Genomic DNA, 21,905 nt, shown 5'->3' with positions numbered 1-21,905 from the left:
TAACCCATTTATTTGAGCATGAGCTTTCGTGAGCTGTAGCTCACGAAAGCTCATGCTCAAATAAATGGGTTAGTCTCTAAGGTGCCACAAGTCCTCCTTTTCTTTTTGCGAATACAGACTAACACGACTGCTACTCTGAAAGAAATATAAATGTTGGGGTTCTTTTATTTGCCTTTGAGCCTTTAGGGTACAACCAGGCCATGTTTTCAGACTTCTGTTATTATGATTCTTATTAAACGGAAGCAGAGCTTAGGTAATTACATAGCAGGGGTTTTAATAAGAGCATCAGATATCACCAGCAATTGTTGAGAGTTGGCAACAGTGCCTGTAAACAGCCGCCCTCGGGTGATTCACTCTTTGCCCACCCCCTCATCTGCCCTCCTGAAACACTTCAGACCTGTGTTGAAAAGAATTTTTGGTCAGTGGCACCAGTGTCAAGGAAACTGTCAAGTTTCCTTCTCTACTCTGAACTCTAGGGTACAGATGTGGGGACCTGCATGAAAACTTCCTAAGCTTACTTTTACCAGCTTAGGTTAAAACTTCCCTAAGGTACAAACTATTTTACCCTTGGACTTCCACTGCCACCACCAAACTTTATCTGGGTTCCTGAAAAAAACATCGTTTGGAAACTTCTTTCCCCCCAAAATCCTCCCAACCCTTGCACCCCACTTCCTGGGGAAGGTTTGGTAAAAATCCTCACCAATTTGCATAGGTGACCACAGACCCAAACCCTTGGATCTTAAAACAATGAAAAAGCATTTAGTTTCCTTACAAGAAGACTTTTAACAGAAGTAAAAAAAATCATCTCTGTAAAATCAGAAATCATACTCTAACACATACCTAGCTAGATTACTTACTGAATTCTAAGACTCCATTCCTGTTCTGTCCCCAGCAAAAGCATCACCAGACGGACACAGACCCTTTGTTTTTCTCCCTCCTCCCAGCTTTTGAAAGTATCTTGTCTCCTCATTGGTCATTTTGGTCAGGTGCCAGCGAGGTTACCTTTAGCTTCTTAACCCTTTAGAGGTGAGAGGATTTTTCCTCTGGCCAGGAGGGATTTTAAAGGGGTTTACCCTTCCCTTTATATCTATGACAGAAGCCAACCATCACATCCGAACAACAGTTCCCTTTGAATGCTGAGTGGAGATGTGAAAGTGGAGCAGTGGTTGGCATGGTCACTTTTGCACTCTATGTGTGTACATGCCTGTGAGTAGTGGATGTAAATACATTTGGCTATGGCCTTCAGTAAGCGATAGTCAGTTTGCTAACACTAGCCAAAACTTTTAGGCCCCACTCCTTTAAAATGATGCATGTGGACCCATTGAACTGATCACGCTGTAAATGTTTGGCTAATTTAAACTGACTATTCCTTATTGATGATTCATATATATATATGAATCATCAATAAGGAATGATTCATATATATATATATATGAATTTGTGATGAAGACATACAGTTTTTTTTTTAAATTGAAGCAGATATGTAAGAAAAAAGCTAAAAATTAAGGATTCTTCATATATATACTCTTCACAAATTCATGAAGAGTTTTGTTTATTTTTTAAGTTTCAGCAAAAACAGTTATGCTTTTTCCAAACCTGAAGTTTGGCAAAACTAGGTATTTTTTCAAAACTAGGTACTCAGTGCAGTTAAAACTAGGTGTATATATATCTGCACTGAGCATGCTCCCTGGTCTCCACTAACCTTCATCGACACTGAGGCCTAGTGTACACATCAGGATAAAAAATACACACGCCTTAAAGACATAACTATACTGACCTCACCCCTGGTGTAGACAGCACTAGGTTGATGGAAGAATTCTTCCATCAATCTAGCTACCACCTCTTAGGGAGAAGTATTACCTATGCTCAGGGGCGGCTCTACCAATTTTGCCGCCCCAAGCAGTCGCCGCTGAATTGCCGCCGCTGCTAGAGAGGCGGAGCTACCGCCGAATTGCTGCCGTGGGACACGGATTGCTGCCCCATTCTCAATGCCGCCCCAAGCACCTGCTTGGAAAGCTGGTGTCTGGAGCTGGCCCTGCCTATGCTGAAGGGAGAACCCCTCCTGTCAGTGTATGTAGTGTCTATACTGAACCATTATAGTAGTGCAGCGATTTAAGTGTAGATATAGCCTAGTGTATCTCTACACTACGAAATTAGGTCGGTTTTATAGAAGTCGATTTTAGAAATCAATTTTATACAGTTGATTGCATATGTCCACACTGAGCGCATTAAGTCGGCAGAGTGTGTCCTCACTACCGTGGCTAGCATTGACTTACGGAGCGGTGCACTGTGGGTAGCTATCCCACAGTTCCCGCAGTCTCCGCTGCCCATTGGACTTCTGGGTTAAGCGCCAAATACCTGACGGGGTTAAAACATTGTCGCGGGTGATTTTGGGTACATGTCGTCAGTCACCCCTCCCTCCGTGAAAGCAACAGCAGACAATCATTTCACGCCTTTTTTCCTTGCAGACTCCATACCACAGCAAGCATGGAGCCTGCTCAGCTAAGCTCACCATCACCGCCGCTGTTGTGTCCTGAGTGCTGCTGTCAGCAGATGGTGCAGGACAACTGCTAACCATCATCATCCTCCGCTTCCGCTGCAACTCTGCCCTCCTGCTCTTGTAAATAAGCTCAGTCTCAATAGCAAATTTCTCCATGTTGTCATTATCCACCGCTTCCGCTGCAACTCTGTTCTCCTGGTGCTATAAATCCACCTCGCAGGTCCTCTCGTCGTTCTGTATAAATATCTATTCTCGCGGCATCCATCGGCATCCACCGCTTCCTCTGCAATTCTGCTCTCCTGCTGTCCTGCAGACGCCATATCATGGCAAGCGTGGAGCCTGCTCAGCTCACCGGTGCTGTTGTGAGCATTGTAAACACTTTGCACATTATCCTGGAGTATATGCAGAACCAGGCTAAGAGGAGGATTTTGATGAGGACATGGACACAGACATTCCTGAAAGCACCGGCTGTGGCAATTGGGACATCATGGTGGCAGTGGGGCTGGTTGATACAGTGAAACGCCAATTCTGGGCCCAGCAAACAAGCACAGACTGGTGGGACCGCATAGTGTTGCAGGTATGGGATGATTCACAGTGGCTGCAAAACTTTCACATGCATAAGGCCACTTTCCTGGAACTCAGTCAGTTGCTTTCCCCCACCCTGAAGCACAGGAATACCAAGATGAGAGCGTCCCTGACAGTTGAGAAGCGAGTGGCGATAGCCCTGTGGAAGCTTGCTACGCCTGACTGCTACCGGTCAGTCGGGAATCAATTTGGAGTGGGCAAGTCTACTGTGGGGACTGCTGTGATCCAAGTAATCATTGATGTTCTGTTATCAAGGGTAGTGACCCTGGGAAATGTGCAGGTCATAGTGGATGGCTTTGCTGCAATGGGTTTCCCTAACTGTGGTGGGGCGATAGACGGAATGCATATCCCTATCTTGGCACCGGACCACCTTGCCAACCAGTACATAAACCACAAGGGGTACTTCTCAATGATGCTGCAAGCACTGGTGGATCACAAGGAACGTTTCACCGACATCAATGTGGGATGGCCAGGAAATGTGCATGACGCTCGCATCTTTAGGAACTCTGGGCTGTTCGAGCAGCTGCAAGAAGGGACTTACTTCCCAGACCAGAAAATTACCATTGGGGATGTTGAAATGCCAATCGTTATCCTTGGGGACCCAGCCTACCCCTTGCTTCCATGGCTCATGAAGCCGTACACAGGCAGCCTGGACAGTAGTAAGGAGCAGTTCAACTATGAACTGAGGAAGTGCAGAATGGTGATAGAATGTACCTTTGGACGTTTAAAAGCTTGCTGGCGCTGTTTGCTGACTAGGTCAGACCTCAGCGCAACCAACATTCCCATTGTTATTGCTGCTTGCTGTGTGCTCCAGAATATCTGTGAGAGTAAGGGGGAGACGTTTATGGCAGGGTGGGAGGTTGAGGCAAATCGCCTGGTGTCCGATTTTGAGCAGCCAGACACCAGGGCGATTAGAAGAGCACATTAAGGCGTGCTGCGCATCAGAGAGGCTTTGAAAACCAGTTTCATGACAGGCCAGGCTTCAGTGTGACAGTTGTGTGTATTTCTCCTTGATGCAAACCCGCCCCCTTTGTTGATTTTAATTCTCTGTAAGCCAACCACCCTCCCCACTTTGAAAGAAAGTAACTATTGTTTTGAAACCATGCATTCTTTCTTTATTAATTAAAAAAAAGAGAGAGATAACTGACAAGGTGGCCCTGGTGGGGGAGGAGGGAAGGACAAGGCCACATTGCTTATTGTAGCCACACTACAAATCAAACTGTTTGAATGACAGCACAACAGCTTGGGCCATCCTTTGGAATGGAGCGGCTGGGTGCCCAGAGCCTCCCCCACCCTGCGTTCTTGGGCGTCTGGGTGAGGAGGATATGGAACTTGGGCAGGAGATCAGGCGGTTGTACAATGGATGCAGCGGGGCTCTGTGCTCTTGTTGGCTTTCCTGCAGCTGCGCCAGACACTTCATCATGTCTGTTTGCTCCCCCATTAGCCTTAGCATCACCTCCTGCCTCCGCTTCTCCCGCTCCTGCCTCTGCTCTTTGCACTCACTTAATGCTTTCCTAGCCTCTAACACTGAATGCCTTCATGCATTCAGCTGTGCCCTATCAGTGCATGAGGACTGCATGAGCTCGGAAAACATGTCATCGTGAGTGCGTTTTTTTCTGCCTTCTAATCTGCAATAACCTCAGGGACAGAGATGATAGGGGGAGCCTAGAAACATTTGCACCTGAGGGGAGATAAGAAGGGAGAGTAAAATTTAAGATGATACATTTCTGAGAACAAAAGGGAGACTCTTTCACAGTGAATCAAGGAATTCACAGCAGACAGCACATGTGCTTTAGGTACAAGGTCACATTTTGCCTTTTATATTGAGCGCCTGCCGGTATGGTGACACATCACACACGGCTGGGCAACAGAATTCGGTTTCCATGCAGCCATGGTAAGGCAAAGGGTATGCGGGGTTGGCTTCTTACGCATAACATGTGGGAACGGTTTCAAACTGCAGCACCATCCTTTCCCATAGCAAGCAATGGGTTGGGTTTCACAATTAGAAGGATGGGCTGTAGTTTTCAGGTGGATGTGCAGCACACACCTCCCCCCATCCCATCGCATGGCTATTCTCCGGGATGATCCCTTTTAGCCAAGCGCAAACAACCCAGCATGAATGCGGTCCTTTTACTGTTCCCTTACAAAAATTCCCCTATTTCAACCAAGTGACCATGAATGATAGCACTCTCCTGAGACTAACACAGAAAGGTATAGGCCGAATGTTACTTGAATGAGACCAGAACCCAGGACCATTCGCTGCCATGCTTTGTGCTGCAATGATTCCAGAATACTTTCAGAGTATCTCCAGGAGAGCTTCATGGAGATGTCCCAGGAGGATTCCTGCTCCATCCCCAGACACGTTAACAGGCTCTTCCAGTAGCTATACTGGCCGCAACTGCATCCCAATTCTTCAGGGCAAATGAAACATTAAACGCTATTGCTTTTAAACCCTGTACTGTAGTTACAAATGTGCACTCACCAGAGCTGCCTTCTCCGGCTTCAGGGTCGGGGATCCTGCCTTCAGAGGGTATTGGCTCCAGGGTGATGAAAAAGTCCTGGCTGCCGGTGAGAACGGATTCACCGCTTCCCTGCTGTGCATTCTCTTCCTCCTCCTCCTCTTCCTCATCCACAAAATCCTCCTCCCTGTTGCATGAGACTCCCCCCTTGCAGCTGTCCACAGACAGTGGTGGGGTAGTGGTAGGGTCCCCTCCTAGAATGGCATGCAGCTGATCATAGAAGCAGCATGTATGGGGCTCTGCCCGGAGCGACCGTTTGCCTCCTTTGTCTTTTGGTAGGCTTGCCTCAGCTCCTTAACTTTTACACGGCATTGCTGTGTGTCCCTGTTGTAGCCTCTCTCCAAGATGCCCTGTGAGATTTTGGCAAATATATTTGCATTTCTTTTTTTTGATCGGAGTTCTGCCTGCACAGATGCTTCTCTCCATACAGCAATCAGATCCAGTGTTTCCCTTTCGGTCCATGCTGGAGCTCGTTTGCAATTCTGGGGGGACTGCATGGTCACCTGTCCTGCTGAGTTCGCCACGCTGACCGAACAGGAAATGAAATCCAAAAGTTCCTGGGGTTTTCCTGTGTACCTGGCTAGTGCATCAGAGTGCTGTCCAGGTCACAATGGAGCACTCTGGGATAGCTCCCGGAAGCCAGTACCACCGATTTGCGTCAGCACTACCCCAAATTCGACCCAGCAAGGTTGATTTTAGCGCTACTCCCCTTGCTGTGGAGGAGTACAGAAGTCGATTTTAAGAGCCCTTTAAGTCGATGGATGGGGGTTGGTTGTGTGGACGCATTCATTTTAAAATCGACCTAACACGGCTAAATTTGACCTAACCCTGTAGTATAGACTAGGCCTAAGAATACTCTCTGGTGATTCATCATAGCTTGAGCTGCAGATAGGACAAGGTTTCAGCACTGCCCCTTAAGCCAAGGCCCTAGGGCAATGTTCCAAAACTTTTGAAAGCCCCTTTAGTAAAATTAAACTAATAGCTCCCCACTTCAACCAGGCCAACATTTCTCAGACACTGTCTCTTCAATAACTCCATGAATTTTAATGGGTTAAAATCAAAAGCATTTTATTTTCATTTCTTTAAGTCATCAATCAAAACTGTTGAATTAAAACATAAAGAATACTTAGCCTATTACTGCTATCAAGTATATTTTAACTCAAAGGTCTGTGCTGTGGATGTACAGGTTCTAGTGATCCATACAGAGGGTCATTGTAGTTCCTCATGATGGATTTTCTATCTTTCCATTTTTATTTATTTTTTAAGGTTGCAAAGTCAAGCACGCAAAAGCTAGGAAATGACAGAATTACATTTGCCTGTGCAAACTTAATTTGGCCCCTTGTGCATTGGCATTCTGTTATAGTTTTTATTTGTGTCGTCAGATACTATTTTTTTTTTCAGGAGTCCTGCCTCATTTGGTGTACAGGATGGACAGAGGGATATAAGAAGAAAATGTATTGTGTTTAAAGCAACAGATTGGGACTCAGAAGAGCTGAATACTATTCTTGTCTCTGTAACAGACTTCCTTTAATATTAGGCAAGACTGTAGCTTAACTAGGGCTTGTGTTCTGGGGGGTTATTAATTTCATTTTTCAGTGTTTATTTTTAGCAATTTTTGAGTTTTATGTAGTGTGACAGGGTCGGACCAGATGGCTATAGGAGAGTAATCCTATTGGGATCCGGGAAGTGCTAAAGGATCCCCCCGCAGCCTAAGAGGGGGATCCACAGGACCTGGACACCAAATAAATACGGGGGACAACTAATGAAATAACAGGGACAGGAGTGTGCTCAAAGGGTCAAATGAAGGGAACCGAATGGGGACACCAAGCAGAGAACCCCGGACAGCGCCCACTGCTCCTCAAAGGCATCAAGGGAGTCAGTAGATGCTGCCCAGAGGAACTCTGCCCGGATACTTGAATGGACGGAGGATCGGAAATAGGCCCCACAGTCACAGGAGACTCCATCGGCTAGCCTCTTCACTCTGGTTTTATAGATGGCCATTTTAGCTAGGGCCAGGAGGAGGTTGACCAGGAGATCCCGTGACTTGGTGGGGCCACAGATAGGGAGTGTATAAATAAGAAGGTGAGGGGAAAAGTGCAACCAAAAGCATAATAAAATATTTGTGAGGAGCCGGAATAGGGGCTGCAGCCTGGCACACTCCAAATATATGTGTGCCACCGTTTCCCTCATGCCACAAAAGGGGCAGGTGTCTGGGATGGGGTGAACCACGCCAAGTACACGCCCATGCTCACGGCTCCGTGAAGGAGCTACCAACTGATATCCCCGGCAGGCCTCGGGACCAAGGTGGAATATAGGCTGGCCCACCGGGCCTCCTCACCCTCCAAAGGTAGCAGAAGGTCCCACCATTTTGTATCGGGGCGGGACACAAGGGTGAGGGCGTGAAGGGTGTGGAGCACAAGCGTGAATAGATGTTTCCTTGGCGCGGTCTGGAAGCAGACTGGCTGCAGCTCATGCAGCCAGCTCACGGTGAAGGGGTGGGGGGTCAGTTGGGTCCACGGGGCAGGAGCCCGATGAAAAGGTCCGGCGGGCCTGGGGTGGAGGGTGGGTGGGGCGCGCCCTCATGCAGGACCCGGTCAAGGTAAATCTGAGCAACGGGCGGCAAAGCAGCCCTCACTTCCTGAAGTACGCGCTGGGGACTACGAGGTCTGGAGAGCCCCATGCGTTGAGCGAGTGTCAGGGGATCCAGCCAGTCTCCCCAGTTGTAGTCCAGGAGGTCTCCGACTCTTGTGACTTCTGCCAGGACCAATCTCTGGCACACTGAGGGGGACTCTGCCACCTGCACGCGAAGCTGGGGGTTGTGTAGCAGGGGGTCCGCGAGGAGATCTGCCCTTTTGGTGGCCGCCCCGGACCTGGTCATTGAAAGCAGTTTCCAGGTCTGGAGGAGGTCCTGGTAGAAGACTGGCATCCTGGAAAGGTCTCGCGGAAGACCTCTCGGATGAAGATAAAGGAGCTGCCGGTCATATCGGAGCCCTTGGAAGCGGCGCAGGAAAGCATGCGCCAGTATGCTCCATTCTGGATTACCTGCACCATAAAGGGGCCTCTGCAGGGCCTTGAGGCGGAAGACATGGACCTGAGTGTGGAGACACTTCAGGCTGTGCCATCCCTCCTCCAGGGGTAGATGGAGAACCCCTGCAGGGACCCAGTGCAGTCCTGACCAAAAGAACTTCAGAATCGATGTCCGGAGGTTGGCCAGGAAACCCGGGGCCAGGACCAGGGTGTTGAGCCAGTACCAGAGCATGGACAGGACTACTTGATTAAGCACCAGCGCTCTCCCTCAAAGGGAGAGGCACCGGAGTAGTCCTGTCCATTTCCGGAGCCACTCTATCACCCTGCCCTCTAAATCGTGCCAGTTCTCTGGCGGAGAGGGAAGCGTGGCAGAAAGGTAAACACCAAGATAGAGCAACGGACCCGCGCTCCACCAGATGGCCTGAAGCGCGGGTGGGAGGGAGCTCGCCTGCCAGCTGTCCCCGACCACCAGGCCAGAGCTCTTGAGCCAGTTGACCTGGGCGGAGGAGGCTGCTGAATAGATGGCCTGGCAAGCCTCCACCTGCACCAAGTCACCCAAGTCCTGGACCACGAGGAGCACGTCATCAGCATACGCTGACAGGACCAGCCGCAGCTCTGGCTCCCACAGCAGCAACCCTGTCAACCTCCTGCGGAGGAGACAGAGGAAGGGCTCAATCGCCAGAGCGTACAGCTGGCCCAAGAGGGGGCACCCCTGCTGTACTCCTCGCCTGAAGCTGACTGGTTCGGTCAGGGTCCAGTTGAGCCTGACCAGACACTCTGCAGAGGCGTACAGCACCCAGAGAAAACCCACAAACTGGGGTCCAAAGCCAAACGCTCGCAGAGTGCTCAGGAGATACCCATGATCCACCCTGTCAAATGCCTTCTCCTGATCCAAGGACAGGAGGGCAAATGACAGACCATCCCTACACCCGAGTTCCAAAAGGTCCCGGACCAGATATAGGTTGTCATAGAATCATAGAATATCAGGGTTGGAAGGGACCTCAGGAGGTCATCTAGTCCAACCCCCTGCTCAAAGCAGGACCAATCCCCAACTAAATCATCCCAGCCAGGGCTTTGTCAAGCCTGACCTTAAAAACTTCTAAGGAAGGAGATTCCACCACCGACCTAGGTAACGCATTCCAGTGTTTCACTACCCTCCTAGTGAAAAAGTTTTTCCTAATATCCAACCTAAACCTCCCCCACTGCAACTTGAGACCATTACTCCTTGTTCTGTCATGAGCTACCACTGAGAACAGTCTAGATCCATCCTCTTTGGAACCTCCTTTCAGGTAGTTGAAAGCAGCTATCAAATCCTCCTTCATTCTTCTCTTCCATAGACTAAACAATCCGAGTTCCCTCAGCCTCTCCTCATAAGTCATGTGTTCCAGTCCCCTAATAATTTTTGTTACTCTCTGCTGGACTCTTTTCAATTTTTCCACATCCTTCTTGTAGTGTGGGGCCCAAAACTGGACACAGTACTCCAGATGAGGCCTCACCAATGTCAAAGATGCTGCGGCCTGGGACGGTGTAGGTCTGGCCTGGGTGGACCATGTTTGCCAGCACAGACCCTAGCTGCAGCAACATGGCGGAAGTGGGAGCGGAATCAACGGTTAGGGGGAGGGAGCATTGGGAAAGGGGGGCTGGAGTGAGGTTGCCCAGATTAAGGCCCGCTGGCAAAGGGTTGTCCTCCCCCTGGGTGACCAGGGTCAGACCTAGGGCCTCTATGTCCTTGTATATGGAGGGCAGATCGCTTTCCACCACCCCAAGATTCTCCCCACTGGCACCCGACGCAACGGTCACCTCGGGGCTCACAGAGGCTTCAGATTGTACCAGGGCAGGAAGGGCTCCCTCAGGGGCCTCGGAGGGGAGGGACTCCCGTGGAGGGGAAATACTACTTTCCAGTGCTGCCACGTCTTCCCCAGCCGGCACCGGTGGATGAAACACACCCGCGGGCAAAGTGGAAGGTTCGGCATCGGTGCCCCCCTTCCTGGTCTTCCGGGGGGCCTCCGCATCGGATGGGAGGAGCGAAGCTTGAGCCTTCCACTTGCCTCGCTTCCCCTGTACTAGGGCCCAGCCCTCCGTGGCATCATCTGGGGGCTGGCTAGCAGGGGTCAGGTCAGGGGGCAGGGGTGATGGCTCCGAGACTCAGGGTGGTAACGGTGGGGCAGCACGAGGGAGGGAAGATTCCCCCTGGTGTGGGCCCTCTCCCATGCCTGGCGGTATCCCTGCCGCACCCTCCTCCACAGGCCCCCCAAGATTGCAAGCAGCAGAGGCGGGACTCTCCCACTTATCTGGGCAGAGTGGGGGAGGTGCCCCTTGGGCCTGAGCGGGAGTAGTGGTGGACTGGGAAGGAGGAGGGGTGGCTTCGTGTGCCGGGCAACCATGTGCACCGGCGATGATGGGGCCAGCACCCTGCCGGGGCTCGGGGGTCCCGGATGGCCCTCTTTGCTGGGCCAATGGGCAGTCCCTCCGGACGTGCCCCATCACCTGGCAGAGGTAGCACCGGACCTCCCCTGTGAAGTAGTGCACTTGGTAATGGGCCCCCTAGTAGGGGACCAAGAATGACCCCTCGAGTGCCTCTCTGCCACATGCCGCCGGCGGCAGTTGAAGCTGCACCTGCTGGTGGAACGAGAGGACGTGACAGAGGGCGGGGTCTTTGCAGCCCAGTGGGAGAGGGCTGACCACAGAGATGGGTTTCCCCAGGGTAGAGAGGGCAGGTAACAGGGTGGCATTGGGAAGGAAGGGAGGGACGGAAGTCAGGACCAGGTGGATGCCCAGGTCCTCTAGCAGCTCTAGGGGGACGAACACGCCCCCCACCACCAGGCTCTTCTCCACCGCCTCCTGGGCGGCGGCCTCCATTGCTAAAAAGAAGACGACCTTTCCATACATTTTGGAGGCTGCCACAATGGCCGTGGGCCCCACCACCCTCGCCAATGCCCACACGTAGGTCTCCACATGGGGCAAGGTGGGCACCAGGAGGCAACGGATGCCGTGCTTCCTGGTCAAGGTCGGGAAGGGGCCCCAGCCACTATAGATGGTAGCGGAGGTGGTGGGCAGGAAAGATGATGTAGCGGCAGGCGGAGTGGGGGGGCTGCCGCCACCTGGGCATATGCCCTGGGGGCCGGGGGAGGGACACCCACAGAGCTGGTGGAGGGAACAGCGGGGAGGGACGCTGCGGCCAGTGGTGGGGCCGCGGCAGTGGGGGCAGCCCCTGCCATGGAGGGCTTGGTCTTTTTTGCGGGGATATAGGGATCCAGGGTGGCCTCCCTCCGAACCAGAGGATAAAGAGCCACCCTCTCAGCCTGAGTGAGTGGGGCCAGACCAAGCTTACTCCAATCCCCAGAAGGGGAGGGGTGGAACAGGAAGTAGCAGAATCCCGAATGCCGCAGACTCGTGCCGGCGCTCTCCTGCCTGAGGGGCGCACCGCAGACTCTGGTCAACACACCTTCTCTGCTAATTCTCCAGTGCCTGAAAGGTGTAACTAAGGCCGGCCAGTAGGACAGTAGCTCTCCATCACCCCCTAGAAGCTTGGTGGACCGAGTGAAACCTGTCACAAGGGCCCTTACCCTTCTTTTTTCCCTGGCCCTTCCCACCAGCTGGGGGGGCTTCCCCAGGGTCGGAGGGGGTGAGGGACGTGGCAGCAGCAGAGGTCACCTCGGTGTCCACCGCTGCCGGTGCCCCAGCGGAGGCAGTAGAAGGTGGTTTGGCTGCGGCAGCGGAGGTAGAGGCTCGGGGGGGCAACGGGGTGGCAGGTGGGGGAGGGGCAGTAGGGTTTTCTAGAGGGGCCCCACCCGTCTCGTCCCCTGCCATCATGAGCAGGGAGGGAAGGGGAGACACCAGAGAGAGAAGGGGACAAAGGGGAAGCAGGTCGAGCACTCCTCCCCACTAGGCCGCCAAAGGGGATGGGTTGGACGGGGGGGGCAGTTGGGGTTAGGGGTCAATGACCAATGTTGGGTGGGATTCTGGCTCCTCTAGCTACACTAGGGGAGGGGGGGAAACAACAGCATTGGGGGTGCAGTGAGGAGGGTTTAAACTAAAAAAGGGGAGTGGCACAAGTGCATGGGAGGGGGCATGGGCGCATGGAGCAAGGAGCTAAGTGGGCTGGAGTTAGATCAGGGAAACCGAGGGGCTAGCTTCAGAGACTGGGGTGGAGTAAATAAAACAAAGGCTGTAGAGGGAAATGGGCAGGGCAGGCAAACAAACTGAAGCTAGTAAGGGGGCCTGGGGTAAAAAGGGGGGGGAAGGCTGCAAGGGGCAAATGGGGCAGGTAGCAAAGGGTAAAGCTCTGGGGTGGGCAGTCCGGGGGGCGGGGTGGCACGTGCGCCCATGTGCACTTGCACAAAGTCAATTTGGCTGGCTGCTGCTTCTTGCTCAAAGGGTGGAAATAGGGCGTAGCAAACCAAGCAAGCAGCTGAGTCCAGAGGCAAGAGCTGAGACAGATGGTAAACAGCCAGTGGGGGTGACAGAGGGGGCAACGGTGGTGGTAGTGGTAGGAGTTGAGGGGGACACGGATTGGGGGGCAGCTCCACACAACACCCCCTGTGTCCCTACAAACACAAAACCCCCACCACAAGAACACAGTTTGAAAGTTACTCAGTTCAAAAGGCCCCCTCCACGGTGCCCCTCCACAGTGGTCTGTAAAGTCTCTAGGTGCGCCCCCACTAGGAGATGGTCCTCTTCTTCTCCTCGGGGCTTCAGCAGCTCCAGGCAGCAAGCTCCGCAGCAGCAGCTCTAGGAACTCCAGGTGGTGGTCCAGGCAAGCAGAAAGGACCCCTCTCAGGTGGTGGTGGTGTCCACAGCAGCAATGGCTGGGGCTGGGGTTCCTCACTCCTTTCCTCTGGGGAGCGGGCTAGCAGGCTCCCCTCTCCCCCCAGGGGCTGCAGTTGGAGCAGTAGCAGCACCCGAGGGTGGGGGTCCAGTAGCCGGCCAGCAACCAGGTAGCAGAGAAGGGGGACGGTATCTGGCCCAGCCAGGGGAGTAGCTGGAGCAGCAGGGAGAGCCCAGAGCCTAACAGCAGCAGTATCAGCAGCAGAAGCATCAGTCCTCTCCCTCCTTCTGCCTCCAGGCCAGAGGGCTACAGGAGAGTGGTTTTCTTTTTTTAGGAGAGTAATTTTTTTTTATTTGCATAACACACAAAACAAAACAAAGCATGTGCAATGGGTAACACAGCAACCAATCACAATTGTTTTCTCATTAGCTTCAGGGGAGGGAAGTGTTCAAGCTTGCCTGGGCCCAGAGCGGGGGGCTTCCTCGACTCTCGTGGTCTTCCACCCTTCCAAGTTACCTGGTGGTCCAGAGCGAGGGGGCTTCATCGACTCTCAAGGTCTGCCACCCCCTCGAGTTACCTGGCGCCACTCCCGAGTGTCACCAACAATTCCCTCCTCTGAAAGCACCCAACAAAAGGTGCAGGCTGTGGGGTGGACAACCCGGGGGGGGGCACGTGCACCCACGTGTGAAAGGACCCCTCTAAGGTGGTGGTGTCCGCAGCAGCAATGGCTGGGGCTGGGGTCCCTTAATCTCTCCCCCAATCAAAGGGTCAAAACAAAGGGACCCGGACGGGTACACCGAGCAGAGAGCCTCGGACAGCGTGCACCGCTCCTCAAAAGCATCAAGGGAGTTGGTGGATGCTGCCCAGAGGAACTCCACCTGGATACGTGAATGGACCGAGCATCGGAAAACGGCCCCACAGTCACAGGAAACTCCATCGGCCAACCTCCTCTCTCTGGTTTTATAGATGGCTGTTTTAGCCAGGGCCAGGATGAGGTTAACTAGGAGATCCCGCAACTTTGTGAGGCCACAGATGGGGAGTGCATAAATAAAAAGGTGAGGGGAAAATGCAACCAAAAACGTAATAAAAAATTTGTGAGGAGTCGGAACAGGGGCTGCAGCCTGGCGTGCTCCAAATATACGAGTGCCAGGGTTTCCCTCACACTGCAAAAGGGACAGGTATCTGGGATGGGGTTGAACCGCACCAAGTACATGCCCGTGCTCACAGCTCCATGAAGGAGCAGCCAACTGGTGTCCCCGACGGGCCTCGGAACCAAGATGGAATATAGGCTGGCCCACCGGGGCTGCTCACCCTCCAAAGGTGGCAGAAGGTCTCGCCACTTTGTGTTGGGGGGGACACTAGAGTGAGGGCGTGAAGGGTGTGGAGCACGAGTGTGTATAGATGTTTCCTTGGCATGGTTTGGAAACATACCAGCTGCAGTTTATACAGCCGGCTTGCCGTAAAGGGGTGAGAGGATCGATTGGGTCGACGGGGCAGGGGTCCAATTAAAAGGTCCGGCAGGCCTGGGGTAGAGGGTGGGCAGGGCGTGCCCTCGAGCAGGAGCCGATCGAGGTAAGCTCTAGCAGCGGGCGGCAAAGCGGCCTTCACCTCCTGAAGTACATGCCGGAGGGTGCGAGGTCTGGAGAGCCCCATGCGCCGAGCGAGCGTCAGGGGATCCAGCCAGTCTCCCCGGTCGTAGTCCAGGAGCTCTCCGACTCTCATGACTTCTGCCAGGATCAAGCTCTGGCGCACTGAGCGGGACTCCGCCACCTGCACACAGAACTGGGGGTTGTGTAGCAGGGGCTCCGCGAGGAGATCTACTCCCTCAGTGGCCGCCACGGACCTGGTCGTTAAAAACCGTTTCCAAGTCCGGCGGAGGTCCTGGTAGAAGACCGGCAGCCCAGAGAGGTCTCGCAGAAGACCTCCCGGACAGAGATAAAAGAGCTGCCGGTCATATCGGTGCCCTCGGATGCGGCGCAGGATGACGTGCGCCAGTATGCTCCACGCCGAACTGCCTGCACTATAAAGGAGCCTCTGTAGGGCCTCGAGGAGGAAGACACAGACCTGAGTGTGCAGACACTTCAGGCCCTGTCCTCTTTCCTTCAGGGGTAGATGAAGAACCCCTACAGGGGTCCAGTGCATTCCTGACCAAAAGAACCCCAGAATCGATGTCCGGAGGTTGGTCAGGAAACCCGGGGCCAGGACCAGGGTGTTGAGCCAGTACCAGAGCATGGACAGGACTAGTTGATTAAGCACCAGCGCTCTCCCTCGAAGGGAGAGGCACCGGAGTAGTCCCGTCCATTTCTGGAGCTGCTCTATCAGTCACAGGAAACTCCATCATCCTCTAAACGCCCTCTAAATTTCCCAGTTCTCCGGCAGAGAGGGATGTGTGGCAGAAAGGTAAACGCTGAGGTAGAGCAGCGGACCTGCGCTCCACCGGATGGTCTGAAGCGCGGGTGGGAGGGAGCTCACCTGCCGCCAGTCTCCTACCACCAAGCCAGAGCTCTTGACCCAGTTGACCCGGGCAGAGGAGGCTGCCGAATAGATGGCCTGGCAAGCCTCCATCCGCGCCAGTCGCCCGAGTCCTGGACAACGAGGAGCATGTCATCAGTGTACGCCGACAGGACCAGCTGCAGCTCTGCTCTCGCAGCACCAACCCTGTCAACCTCCTGCGGAGGAGGCAGAGGAAGGGCTCGATCGCCAGAGCGTACAGCTGGCCCTAGAGGAGGCACCCCTGCCGTACTCCTTGCCCGAAGCTGACCAGTTCGGTTAGGGTCCAATTGAGCTTAACCAGACACTCTGTGGAGGCGTACAGCACCCAGAGAAAACCCACAAACTGGGGTCCGAAGCCAAACGCTCGCATAGTGTTCAGGAGGTACCCGTGGTCCACCCTATCGAACGCCTTCTCCTGATCTAGGGACAGGAGGGCGAACGACCGTCTCTACACCCGAGTTCCAAAAGGTCCCGAACCAGAAATAGGTTATGAAAGATACTGCGGTCCGGGACAGTGTAGGTCTGGTCTGGGTGGATCACGTCTGCCAGCACAGACCCTAGCCGCAGCGAGATTGCTTTTGCTACGATTTTGTAGTCCGTGCTGAGGAGCGAGATGGGACACCAATTTCTTAAATCGTGGAGGTCCCCCCTCTTCGGCAGTAAGGCGAGCAGAGCTCGCCTGCACGAAAGAGGGAGAACCCCGCTCTGCAGAGACTTGGCCCAGACGGTGACTAGGTCTGGGCTGAGGATGTCCCAAAACATGCGGTAGACTTCCATGGTCAGTCCGTCCATGCCCGGAGATTTATTGGTGGGCATGTGACGGAGGGCTTCCGAGAACTCGGCCAGAGTGAGAGGCAACTCCTGCCGGTCTTGGTTGCTCGCGCTGACCGTAGGGAGCTCCTCTCAGAGCACTCTGCAAGCACCAGGGTCGGTCGGATCCGGGGAGAAAAGACTTGCATAGAAGGCTCGGGCCCTCCCGCACATCTCCACCGGTTCCATGAGGGGGGTGCCGTCTTCTGCCAGGAGGTGACGTGTTTCTTGGCCCCCCTCATTTTCTCCAGGGTATAGAAGAAGCGGGAGCCGCGATCCATCTCTCGAAGGAGGCGGATGTGGGATCGAACAAAGGCACCCCGGGCCCGATGGTCCTCGAGGGCCTGGAGCTCCTCCCGCTTCTCCCAGCACGCTCCGCAGAGGAGCGGGTCCTAGGGGCTGGCGGCCAGACGCCTCTCCAGCTCTAAGACCTCCCGTTCCAACTGCTCTATCGCTGCATTTCTCCGTCGGCTGGTGCCCTGGGTGTAGTTGCGGCAGAAAAGCCTGGTGCGCACCTTTCCAGGTCCCACCATCGCTGCGCCGAGGGAAAGGCATGCCGCTGCCCTCGCCAGGCCAGCCAGAATTCCAGGAAGGACGTCACAAAGCCCTCATCCTCCAACAGGCTGTTGTTAAAATGCCAGTAGGCCGGCCCCGGCCTCTCTGCACAGAGGGAGGCTGTCACGGTGACTAGGTGATGGTCAGAAAATGGGGCCAGCCGAATGCTGGAGGAGTGGGTTCGTGAGAGCTGGAAGCATGATAAATAAATGCGGTCCAACCGGGAGTGGCTCGACCGATGGGCTTGCACCCAGACAAAGGTGAATGTGGAAGTGTCATCTGGGTGGTGGTCACATCAGATGTCCACTAGGGAGTGATGTTCGACTATCTCCCAGAGGGTGTCCACGGCGACCGGTCTCTGCTCGGTCCCCGAGCGGTGCTGTTCCTCGAGGGTGATATTAAAGTCCCCTCCCAGGACCAGGCACTCATGAGAATCTAAGGTGCCGAGGAAGGCGGACGTCCGCTGGTAGAATTGCAGCCGCTCCAGGCCCGATGTCAGGGCATAGACGTTAACAACCATGAGCCCCTCCATACAGACCCGGAGATGCAGCAGGCGACCCGGCACGACCTCGGCGAACCGTAGCACCTCGGGCCGCAGGTCGGGGGAGAACAGGGTCACCACTCCAGCCTGTCGAACCACGGCATGGCTAAAGTAGACCCTGTCCCCCCACTCCAGCTGCCAACTGTCTTCAGCGGTCGGATCCGTATGGGTCTCCTGCAGGAAAATCACAGAGTACCCTTCTCCCAAAGGAAGGAGAGCACCTGGGACCTGCAGAGAGCCATCCTACAATCCCGGGTGTTCAACGTTGCGATGGTGAGAGGTGTCATGGGGAGGGTCAGGGGGGTCCTCACTGGCAGGAATGCTCGCATCTCCTAGTGGGCTGTGCAGTAGTCCGTGACCCATCCCGTAGGTGAGTAATTGTTCATGGAAGACGCGGACCTGCCATAGGCCGCGGCATCCTGCTTCCCCGTCCCTTTACCTTTCCCCATGAGGGCCCTTGTGGCCCGGAGGATTTGAGAAAAGTCCCCCCATTGCTGGAGAGCAAGTTGTACCTTGTTGCGGGAGCCACGGACATCCTCTAAAAACTTCCGCAGCTCTCCTCGCAGCTCATGGGGGGGTGGGGTTACGGTTTCCTGGTTGTTCCCCGGCGGGGACCTTGGTGCAGCTGTGTGGTCCACTAAAACGGACAAGCAGGGTGCAGACCCCCGATGGGGTGCCTCATTGGCTGGAGCGTCTAGGTCCGCCTCAAGCTCTGGGGCGATAGGGGGCGGTGGAGGGAAAATAGCAGCTCCTAATGGGTCGGGGCAGGAGAACACAAAGGCCGCTCCCTGGGGGTCATTAGTTGGGAAAGGGAAGGAGACAGCACCGGGGGCAGCAATGACATTGCAGGAGGCAAATTGGATAGGGGTAGGGGCAGGGGCAGAGGCGAGGTTCTGGGTTTCGGGAGGCAAGCAGCTGGATGGTGGCGCCTCCCGATCAGGTTCAAGGGTTAAGGGGGTGGGGAGGGAGCTCCCAGTGACACTGGGCGCGTGCTCTGTGGTAGATTTAGTGGCCACAGCATCAGGAGGTGGATTATCTTCTGTAGGGCCCCCGCCCGGGAAGGAAGTCGATTGCTCCGCACCAATGGGGGGTGTCCCTGGCGACTTGTGCCCTGGCCGCATGGCGCCGACTGTCACCTGAGCAGGCTCGGTGGTCGTCAGTGGGGTGCCATCAGCGGCTGGGTCAGTGGAGGAGTCCAGGGGCTCCTCAGAGGTGGGAGCAGAAGCAGCAGTTAAGGAGAGGGAGCATGGGGAAAAGAGGGGTGGAGTGAGGTCGCCCAGATCGAGATTTGCTGGCAAAAGGTCGTCCTCCCCCTGGGCGACCGGGGTCAGATCTAAGGTCTCGATCTCCTTGAACATGGAGGAGAGGACACTTTCTGCCGCCCTGGGGTTCTCCCCGCTGGCACCCGCCCCAATGGTTGCCTTGAGGTTCACGGGGGCTTCGGGTAGCGTCAGGACAGAAGGGGCTTCCTCGAGGGTCTCGGAGGGGAGGGTTTCCTGTGGAGGGGAGACACTACCCTCTGGTGCTGCCACGTCTTTCCCAGCTGACATCAGTGGATGGGACGCACTCGTGGGCAAAGTGGAAGGTTCGGCATCGGTGCCCCCTTTCCTGGTCTTCCGGGGGGCCTCCGCCTTGGGTAGATGAGGCGGAGCTTGAGCCTTCTGCTTGCCTCGCTTCCCCTGGACTAGTGCCCTGCCCTCCATGGCATCATCTGGGGGTTGGTTAGCAGGGGTCATGTCAGGGGGTAAAGGCGATGGCTGAGGGACTTGGTGGGGGGGGGACAGATTGTCAGCAGCAAGGGTGGGGCTCTCCCGCTCATCTGGGCATTGTAGGGGAGGTGCCCCTTGGGCCTGAGCAGGAGTAGTGGTGGTCCGAAGAGGAGGGGGGGCGGGTTCGGGTACCAGGCGGCCAGGGGCGTCGGCAATGACGGGGCCAATGTCCTGCCGGGTCTCAGGGATCCCAGGTGCCCCTCCTTGCCAGGCTAAGGGGGAGTCCATCCGGACATGCCCCGACACCCAGCAGAGGTAGCACCGGGCTTCCCCCGTGGAAAAGTACACCTGGTAATGGGTCCCCTGGTGGGGAACTAGGAAGGACCCTTCGAGCGCCACTCTGTCGCGCACCGCCGACGGCAATAAAAGTTGTGATGGAGGGTGGGGTCTTTGCAGCCCAATGGGAGAGGGCTGATAACAGAAACAGGTTTCCCCAGGGTGGAAAGTGTGGGTAGCAGGGCAGCTGAGTCCAGAGGCAGATGTTAGATAGCCAGCAAAGATGGCGGGGGGGCAGTGAAGAAGGTCGTAGTGTGGGGGTTGGGAGGACACAGATGGATCGGGGGGCAGCTCCGTGCCATACCCCCCGTGTCCGTACAAACACAAGTAAGACACAGTCAAGGCCTCCCCCCACACGAGAGCACGGTTCGAAAGTTACTCAGTCTTAGGCCCCCTCCACGGCGATTTGTAGATTCCCCGGTCGGTGTTCCTCTGGTGGATGGCTTTTTTCCTGTCTATTCCAGGTTTTCTTTTTTTCAGCAACAGCATTCCAGAAATGCCGGAGTAAGTGATAAGAATCCTCTCGACCGAAAATGGGTCCGCAGACAAACAGCAAGCAGCTGGGTCTGGGGGCTGGGTCCTTCCATTCCCCCCTCTGGGGAGTGGGCTGGCAGGCCCCCCCTCTCTCGGGGGGGCGTTCAGCTGAAGGGGCAGTAGCGTACGAGGGCGGGCAGGGGGGCGCTAACAGCCGGCCAGCAGCTGGCCAGTACTCTAGGAATAGCAGGAAAGAAAAAAAAACAACAACAAAAAAAAAGGGAAGAGAAGGGCGGGGGGAGCATCTGGCCTGGTCAGGGGGAAAGCCGAAAGCAGGGGCAAAAAGCAAGGAAAGCCCAGGCCAGAGGGCAGCAGCAGGAGAGCAGGCTAAGTAGGTCCCTTTTCCCTGGATAAGGTAACAGGGAAGGTTTTTTTTTTAAACAGAAAAAAAATTTATTGTGTAACACTTGCAAAGAGTTACCAAAGAAACAAAACAAACTATGCAACAAAACAACGCAAACAGAAGGTATAACACAGCAGCTTTCAGGAGGGAGAAGTGTTCAGGCTAGCCTGGGCCCAGAGCGGGGGGGCTTCCTCGACACTCGTGGTCTTCCACCCTCCTGAGTTACCTGGTGGCCTAGAGCGGGGGGGCTTCCTCGACACTCGTGGTCTTCCACCCCCTCGAGTTACCTAGTGCCACGCCCAGTGTCACCGATTATCCCTCTCCTGAGAGTGCCCGGCAAGATGGGCATGGTTGCGGGGTGGGCGGTTTGGGGGTGGGTGGGGTAGACACCCATGTATTATAGGACCCCTCTTAGATGACAGTAATGATGGTATCCACAGCGGCAACGGCTGGGGCTGGTGTCTCTTGCTCTTCCCCTCAGTCAAAGGGTCAGATGGAGGGAACCGGATGGGGTCATCGAGCAGAGAACCCCGGACAGCGCCCACTGCTCCTTGAAGGCGTCAAGGGAGTCGGTGGATGCCGCCCAGAGGAACTCTGCCCGGATACGTGAATGTACTGAGGATCGGAAAAAGGCCCTACAATCGCAGGACGTTTCATGGGCCAACCTCCTCTCTCTGGTTTTATAAATGGTTGTTTTAGCCAAGGCTAGGAGGAGGTTAACCAGGAGATCCCGCGATTTTGTGGGGCCACGGATGGGAAGTGTGTAAATAAAAAGGTGAGGGGAGAAATGAAGCCAGAAGCGCAATAGAATATTTGTGAGGAGCCGGAAAAGGGGCTGCAATCTGGCACACTCTAAATATATGTGCGCCAGGGTTTCCCTCACATTACAAAAAGGGCATGTATCCGGAATGGGGGTAAACCGTGTCAGAAACACGCCCGTGCTCACAGCTCCGTGAAGGAGCCGCCAACTGATGTCCCTGAAGCGCCTCGGGACCAAGGTGGAATACAGGCTGGCCCATCGAGGTTGCTCACCCTCCAAAGGTGGCAGGAGGTCCCGCCACTTTGTATCGGGGCGGGGCACCAGGGTGTGGGCGTGAAGGGTGTGAAGCGAGAGTGTGTATAAATATTTCCGTGGTGCTATTTGAAAACTGACCAGCTGCAGTTCATGCAGCCGGCTTGCAGTGA

This window comes from Lepidochelys kempii, chromosome 2, assembly GCF_965140265.1.
Source record: "Lepidochelys kempii isolate rLepKem1 chromosome 2, rLepKem1.hap2, whole genome shotgun sequence".
Lineage (NCBI taxonomy): Eukaryota > Metazoa > Chordata > Testudines > Cheloniidae > Lepidochelys > Lepidochelys kempii.
This window is presented reverse-complemented; position numbering follows the sequence as displayed.